The sequence below is a fragment of the Rattus norvegicus genome, chromosome 7, assembly GCF_036323735.1.
Source record: "Rattus norvegicus strain BN/NHsdMcwi chromosome 7, GRCr8, whole genome shotgun sequence".
Lineage (NCBI taxonomy): Eukaryota > Metazoa > Chordata > Mammalia > Rodentia > Muridae > Rattus > Rattus norvegicus.
In genome coordinates this window covers 134331793-134340156 of record NC_086025.1, presented here as the reverse complement: position 1 = coordinate 134340156, position 8364 = coordinate 134331793, and positions in this window count along the sequence as shown.

The window sequence follows — 8364 nt, the reverse complement described above, 5'->3', positions numbered from 1 at the left end:
GTAATTCATTTACAAGCTTTTTTTTTTTTAAGATTTACTTATTTTATATATGTGAGCACACTGTTGCTCTCTTCAGACACACCAGAAGAGGGCATCAGATCCCATTACACACGGTTGTGAGCCATCATGTGGTTGCTGGGATTTGAACTCAGGACCTCTGGAAGAGCAGTCAGTGCCCTTAACCACTGAGTCATCATCTCTCCAACCCTACAAGCATTATTTTAAACACAAACTTAGCTCGTGTGTGGCCCTGTTCCAGGTGTGCACAGCAGCATGCTAAATTCCCCCAGTTTGACCTCTAGAATCGTCACTCCTAGAACCTCAGCCGAGCAGGCTGGAGGTGGCTACCTTGCTGTCTTTGTCCTGGCTAACTCTAAGCATCCTGAGGGCAGAAATTTTGACCCACTCTGTCTCCAGGGTCTTCAGACCCTAGGGAAAGTAACTCTTGCCGTGAGCCACTGTGTCACGGGATTACATGCCGGACCGCAGCACAGATGACCCAAGCCATCCTTCCCACAGTTGGACAACAGGTCAAAACCAGCAGAAACCTTAAAAAGGGCAAGGGTGGACATCTAGCTTCTCCACAGACTGGATCAGCTGTGCCTCACACCAGGCTGAGCCTGTAGTCACCTCTAGACTTAATGCCAGGGAGCTCCCGGAGCTAGGTTTGCACCCCTCTGCTATGGCCTTACAGTGGCATATTCTAGGAGATTGGTATGGGGTGGAGACTTCAGGAAAATGCAGCTGTCCCTAGTCATCCACCAATCCACAAGTAGATCTTAATAAACTCATTTTACTCATCAAAATGAGCTTGGGTAAGTCATCCTTTGAGCCGTGGGTGTCTGGGAGCAGGTACTAATTTTGTTCTCCCCTGAAGGAATCAGATAATAATGGATCTCCAATAAATATCAGCTCGACCACCCCAGCCCTAGTCACCATCCCCAAGCCCCACAGTTGCACAAAGGTCATGCCTACTCTTAAGCCCCGGAGCTCAAACAGAGCCTTACACACTACATGTAAAAGGCTATAGTCGGTGCGGGCGGAAGGGTGGACTAAGTCACAAAAGGTGGGTGGAGCTGGACAGGTACCACAAGCTGAGTCCTCGGGTCAGCCTGGTGGTTAGCGCGCAGAGGCCAGTGCCCCCTGAGGCTCCAGAGGAGGTGTCTGCCTGAGTCCTCATCCAGCATCCAGGCAGGCCCAGCAGGCTGAGGTTTAGTGAGACTGCCTTCCCTCATGCCAGTTCTGGCAAGTTCAAATCTGAGGGACACACATAAAAGAGGCATGTCCTTAAGATTGGGGATCTCTGCTCCTGCTGGAGGGGACCCATACACAAGCAGAAGCAGAAAGAGGCAAACCAGAGATGACTCGACTGACACCCGCATCACAGTGGAGGCTGCAATGCAGTGCAAAGTCTGTCACAGGGGGTTCCCGGAAGAAGGGAGGCCAAGTCAAAGGAGCACTAGAAGTGACACAGAAGACACAGAGAGTGACCTTGCTGGGCCAAGACTGCCCAGCGACCAGCAGGGCTCCTGAAGGTGAACGAGGAAAACTATGAGCTTCTGTAATGTGTGGGGGTCCCTGAAGTGCTCACCAGGATACAGCCCAAAAGCACAGACTGCAGCCTGGCGTCCCCTGGGAGTCTAGGATGTTGTTGGCGCGTGCCAAATTCTGGAAGACGGAACAAGTGGGTGGTGAGAGCCAGGGGCCGTAGCTGTTGAGAACCGCAGAGAGTGCCATCGTGGAGCGTGTTTGGTGAGGAGAGAGAGGAAGAGGGTCTTGTCTGCCTGGAGCAGACGCCAGGATCCACGCATGTCCCTACCCTGCCTGACCCCATTGTGCCAAGTTCTCTCTATTGTGATTGCTTTGTGGGGTCTCAGGCTTGTGACATTCCTGAGAGTTTTAATGACACTGAAGGTGAAGTCTCTGTATGAGGGGGGAGCTAAAGACGCCCCTACCATCCATCTGGGTTGATGTGGTGGGGCCTTCAGCTATGCTAGGAACCATGCTGACACAGCAGATTGACAGGGAAATCCTGGGGCCTTATGAGTCCCTCGGAGACCTATGGGTGCAGGGAGCAAGGGGAAGATGGGACTGATGGGTAAGCTGTTTATTTTGAACCATTGCCACCATCGCAGTGCCTAGTTACAGGCTATGGCAGGAAAGGGTCCTTCACAAAACCCCTTCCCAAATATCACTCGTCAATACCTAATCTTCTTAGGCTGAAATACCCAGCGTTTCAGGTATGGCGAGTTCAGCATACCAGTTGGCACCTTGAGCTTTCGGTTATCTGAGTTCCGGGGGTGGCGCACCCCTCCCAAGGGGGCTGCGCCCATAGTAACCGAGTTGATCGTATCCCGGCACTGGATGGGAGGGGTTGGGTCGTTCTCCGAGAGCTGAATTACACTTGCATAGTTTGTTGTAAGGCTTTTAAAAACTGAGACTCGAGGGCTGGAGAGATGGTGCAGCGATCCAGAGCGCTCGCCGCTGCTCTTAGCAGAGGAACCAGGTTGGATTCCTACCCAAGTTGGAGCCGCCCACGAGGAGCCGCTCACAACTATCTCTAACTCCAGGTCTAGGGAAACGTGAAACGCTCTTCCTTCTGGCTTCCGTGACGCACAGACGCGCACGCGGTCAAGACGCCCACATGCATAAAATAAAAATAAATCTTCTTCTCTTTTTTTTTTTTTAAGATGACGCATGAGAAAAGAATCCAGTACGGTGCCTGGCACAGAACGGTTGCTTAATAATGCTGCTAACAGCCACCACAAGCCTTAACCGGCTTTCCGAATCCCCAGTGGAGGTGAGATGGGCTTTCTATCAGGCCTCAGGAGCCTGTCCGTCGGAGCGATTAAGCCTACCTGTTCATTCTTGGAGATATAGTTAGAGAAAGCGAGGGTCAGAGAAATGGCCCCTTCTCTCTCAAGCAGTCACCCTTGCTCTCCAGTGGAAAAAGGTTTACCCGCCCAGACAACCAGAGTAGCAGCCACCACTGCCCTCTCCTGGCAGAGGCAAAACCAGCATGTCTCTGGAGCCTCCAGGAAAGGCAGAAAGAAAGCAGCTAGGGATGAGCTTGGAAGAGCTAAATGCCAGCCTCAGAACTACATATACGTGGCTCCAACTTTAGACCTCAGTTCTGAGAGTCTCTTAGGACCGACGCCCCTCTCCTCCCTGCGCTGCTTCCTCCCCAACACCATCCACTGAATGGCTGCCACAACGCCCAGACCTTACAGTGGCTACAGTGGTGACTCACCTGAAACCCTTCCCCTGCCTATCTGTTTCCTAAGGGTCAAGTCTGGAGTAACATCGTCTCCCCATAGACACGCCTGTCCAGGTACCATCCCCCTCTGAGACTCCACTGTCCCCTGTTCATCTCTGGGTTGTGCACCCAGCACGCAGCAGCATAGCCTGCACAGCCTTCTGATCCCTTTCTTGTGCTTTGGTTGGTATCCAGACAAAATAAGGAACCGTGCTAGATCGGATCTGAGGCCCACGCCACCAGAGAGAATTGACATCTGATACTGCGAACTCAGTCAGAAGCCCGTGGCCGAAGAGATCATAGACCCTAGTGGGGGAAACTATTGCTGTTGGCTTGCTAAATAGGCATGATGTGGTCAAGAAGAGCCTTCTGTGTCCATAGAATACTGCTCCTGTCGACTCTAGTGATCAGCAGTGGCTGTATAGATTGATACCTGGTCGAAAACAGAGACAAGAAATGATCATCAGACACTCATCCATAAATGGGACGTCTGTGTCATCCCTTCCAAGACTCAAGAAACATCTTGGAGAAAAGGAAGAGTAGAAACAATGTAAGGGCCTAGGGAAAATGGGGAATTGGGTGAGGGCTGACTTCTTGGCGCGATGTGGCTGCTGTACTCACGAATTCACACCGGCTGTGACTGCCTGCACAGAGTCAGCATAGGTTTGGGCCCCTGGAGATCCTGTCATAAACCTGGATGTGGCAGCACACGCCCTCGATTTCAGCACTAGGGAGGCAGAGGCAGTCTTTGTGTTGAGGCCAACCTGGTCTAGATAGAAAGTTCTAGGCCAACCGAGGCTACACAGTAAGACCCTGTCTCAGAAAAGGGGGAGGGGATCTGAAAGTGGAAGGGAGCTACCTGAGAAGAAAATTATTATGATCAAAATCAATGCACGTGTGAAAACGTAATGAAACCCATTGTTGGGTATGATTAATATGTGCTGGTAAAAATATTTTAAAGGAGAACCACACTTGGGATTTCCCACAGAGGGCTGATGGGGAGTTCACTAAGACACAGAGGTGAAGGGGGACTGCCTGTCACTTCCTAGGATTAGAAAGCACAGAAAGTCACCCCAGAACTGAAGGAGGCAGGATTGAGCAGGGAAAACCGTGGTGCTACTTGGACTTGAGGTCATGGGACTAGAGAGAGCACAATCTCCTCCCTCCATCTGGGGCAGCTGAATATCGAAGGCTGGATGGCATTCTGACGAGGTGTCTGACTCTGGACCTGCAGGGGGAGGGGTGGAGAGAATGTGAGAAATGTCTCCAGGTCCCCTGCCAGAGCCTCCACTTAGACATAAAAGATCGCCCTCCTCTGCTGGCTTGCTTCCATTTTTTTAAGCTTTCAGGGTGTCTGCTATGATATCTCAATCTGGTGGCCGTCACAATAGCCACTCAATTTTGGTCCAAAGGAAAGCAAACAGAGCCAGGGTATGGACACCCCAATCTCTCTCTCTCTCTCTCTCTCTCTCTCTCTCTCTCACACACACACACACACACACACACACACACATATTCACATACATGCACACACATCTGTCTGTTTCCCTCTGTCTCTCTCTGTCTCTGTCTGTCTCTCTCTACCTTGCTCTCTGTCTCTCTGTCTCTCTCTGTCTCTCTCTGTCTCTCTCTCTCTCACACACACACACACACACACATGCATACACACATCTGTTTCCCTCTGCCTCTGTCTTTCTGTCTCTGTCTCTCTCTGTCTTTCTGTCTCTGTCTCTGTCTTTCTGTCTCTGTCTTTCTCTCTGTCTCTGTCTCTCTCTCACACACACACACATCTGTGTCCCTCTATATCTGTCTCTCAGTCTCTGTCTCTCTCTCACACACACACACATCTATGTCCCTCTATATCTGTCTCTCTGTCTCTCTGTCTCTCTGTCTCTCACACACACACACACACAGTCCTACCCTCCTTTCCCCTGCCTGCCTGTGAGGCTGTATCTACAATCTGCAAGCTCCGAGCGCCCCCTGCTGCTCATCACCCCATCTGCACCAGCACAGTGAGCAAGAGTGCATTCCTGCTGTCTAGGGACTAGGACAACACCCTTCTGCCCTTGTTCTGTGAGCCACAGAGGAGGATTAGCACCATTTGGGGTCCCCCTCTCCCTTCTCTCCTCCCAGTACCAAGGGGGATTGTCTGGCAGAGATCTGTGCTGAGAGAGCCCACAGGTGCCCTGACCCTGGACCCCCTGCAGCATCACAGAGAATCGTCTGAGGTTCTGAGGCTGAATCCTGAGAGAGAGAGAGGGGTAAAGGGTACAGGTTTGGAGCTCCATAATGGAGTCTCTTATGGATTTCTGTCCCTGGTTGGAGGCTGAGAATTCCCTTTCTTCTACACATCTGCCCTTTCTGGCCCAACCCCATTCCCACCAAGCTGTGGACTCCCAAAAGCTCCTGTGCCATCTACAAGGCCACCACACACCCATGTGGTGCCAGTCTGGTAGCCCGACATGAAACATTAACATATTCCACTTGTGTCCCAAGCCAAGGAGAGAAGACACGTGGGCTGACAGGAGGTCAGCATTTTTTTTTTCGGAGCTGGGGATCGAACCCAGGGCCTTGCGCTTGCTAGGCAAGCGCTTTACCACTGAGCCAAATCCCCAACCCCGGGAGGTCAGCATTTTGAGAGAACCACATGGCACTGTACATACATATCACACACTTGCACTAGTGAACACAGGTATGCATTGCACACGTGTTCTTACACGTGTATACACACGCATATGCAAGCACACACATATGGGTTCTATGAATGATGTAAGCATACATGTTTTAGTGGAGGCATCCTACAGACACAGATTGCCAGCAAAGCACCCATCTCTGCAAATGTGTGCACATGTCCTGACCAGGACTACTCACATGCACACACCCCAAAAGTGCTGAGATGATTCCATGGTGAGATGGAGCTCAGTTTGAAGCCTGGTTTTGCCCTTGCCCTTGGGGTTGTACAACTTTCAGAGCCTCAGTTTCCCCTCCTGTGAGAATGGGTACTAAGGGTACCTGCATCCAGGGAGATAGGGTCTAAAGGGGATAATGTGTGTGTGGCTCACCAGGTATGGAGCAAGTGTTTGGTGGCTGACAGAACACATCCCAGGCCTCTGTGGGACCAGATTGGAAAGGGACATGGTGCCTATCTATGATGTGAAACACTGTGGCCTCAGCCCAGGCACACATGTGACCAGGAGCACGCACACACTTGGGGGCACTTGTGTGTTTGTACTGTTTATTGAGGCTGCTTAGCTACCGCTGTGCTCAGAGCCCATGAAGCCCAACCCTCCCAGACCTGTTGGGACATGGCCTGGCTGGATTCCGGCATTCCTGCTGCTTCCACTTCCTCTTGGTTACAGACATGGGGTGCAAACTAGACAGCTTAGGGATCACTTAACCTCTAGGCCACTAAGGCTTTGCTTTGATACTTTGAGGCTCTGGCCTGAGACGTGGAGAGCCTAGGGTTCTCCTGGGGGCTCTATAGCCTGCTCCCCCACTCCCTGTTTGCATAAGCTGCATGTGCTAAGACCATGGCTCTGGCAAGGCAAAGCTCTGGAGTCTGACCCCACCATGTCCTCCCCACACCCTATGGCCTATGTCAGAGGAAAAGGACCATGGTTCATGTACTAACTCAAAGCCTCAGAGCCATCAAGCCAGCCATAAGGTCTATGAGGCTTCAAGGCCACCCCTGGAGGCTTTAGATCTCAGCCACAACTCTCCCAACACACAGGCCCCAAATAACTTATCCGAGACTCTCTCCTTAGGATCTGACAGGCAGTGCCAGGAAATGGTGCACCTAGCAGATTTCGTGCCCAGCACCCCTTCATCTGTCCACTGAAGTAAACAGACCACAAGATAGCCAGTACCATCCTTGTTGGGCCATCTCCCTCTATAAATGGACACCTTAACTTTGGGGCACAGACCTCCCTCACAAGGTGACATCCCAGAACCATGAGTGTATCCTGTCTGCTCATCTGAAGGCCAGGCAGAGAAAGGGCCTGGCTCTACACTACACAGCCCACTGGCCAGCAGGAGGACCTCTGACCAACCCCCACTAGCAGACAAGGGTAGACCTCTCCCTCTGAGTTTTCTCAGGTACACTGCCCAGCTGATGGTGAGATGGGAGAGAGACAGGGAAAGGGACCATGTACCCTAAACCCATGAAACTCCCTCTGCTACGAGGAGTGGCTGTAGGGAGCCTTCCCCAGGGCCAGCCTGAAATAACAGAGCCCCTTCTAGAGCTTCCTATCAGGCTGGTGGATCAGGAAGAGAGTTGTCACAGCCAGGTAACGATGGCCCTGAAAACATTACACCTGCCTACCAGTGTGAGACAGAGATAGGAAAGAGTACTGACCCAGGATCTTGTTCAGGCCCCTAACCCGAGGAACTCCAGCCTCAGTTTACCCCAGCTGTCAAGTTGTGCTGAGACTGCTCTTTAGTTTGAGCCTCTACCTCCAAAAGCCTGGTGTGTGCCTGCGTATAGCCACTCTGGCTAGGCCCTGCAGGGCCAAAGCAAAGAAAGCAAGGGCTGGGTGAGCATTCCTTGGCCATCTAGCCTGCCCCCAGCTTCCTTTTAGAGCCACCAGATAGGAGAGGTCAGGCCAGCTCAGACCAAGGTTTCTGTTTCAATACAGTCCCGGTTCCGTACCCCCCCCCAATCCTCCCCCCTCCCCAGCCTAAGAACCACAGCCCACGGAAGGAAGGAAGGAGGATTAAGACACTAAGAAAGGACCCTTTGTAAGGCGCTTAGCAGAGACCTAAACACAGACAAGCTTTTTCTCCTGATTAGCACAACCGCAGCTAGGACCTTCTCCTAACAGGAGAAAACTGAGGCCGGGCATGTGAGAAACCTCTGAAGTAGTTAAGCTAGGTGTGGCTCATGCCGCCTGGATTCCTTCCCATAGAGAAGCCACCAACTCAAGCAGTGAGCTCGCGACCCTGACAGAGCCCCAGGTACCCCCGTGGAGGCAGGGCAGAGGGCGGATCCCGGGGCGGGGCTGGCAGCTTCTATTCCTGCAGACACCTGGTATCCGCCTGCAGCCCGCGTGCCCGGGCAGGGAGGCTGCTCAGGGCGGCCCAGACTGGACAAGATGGGACTGGACGCGACG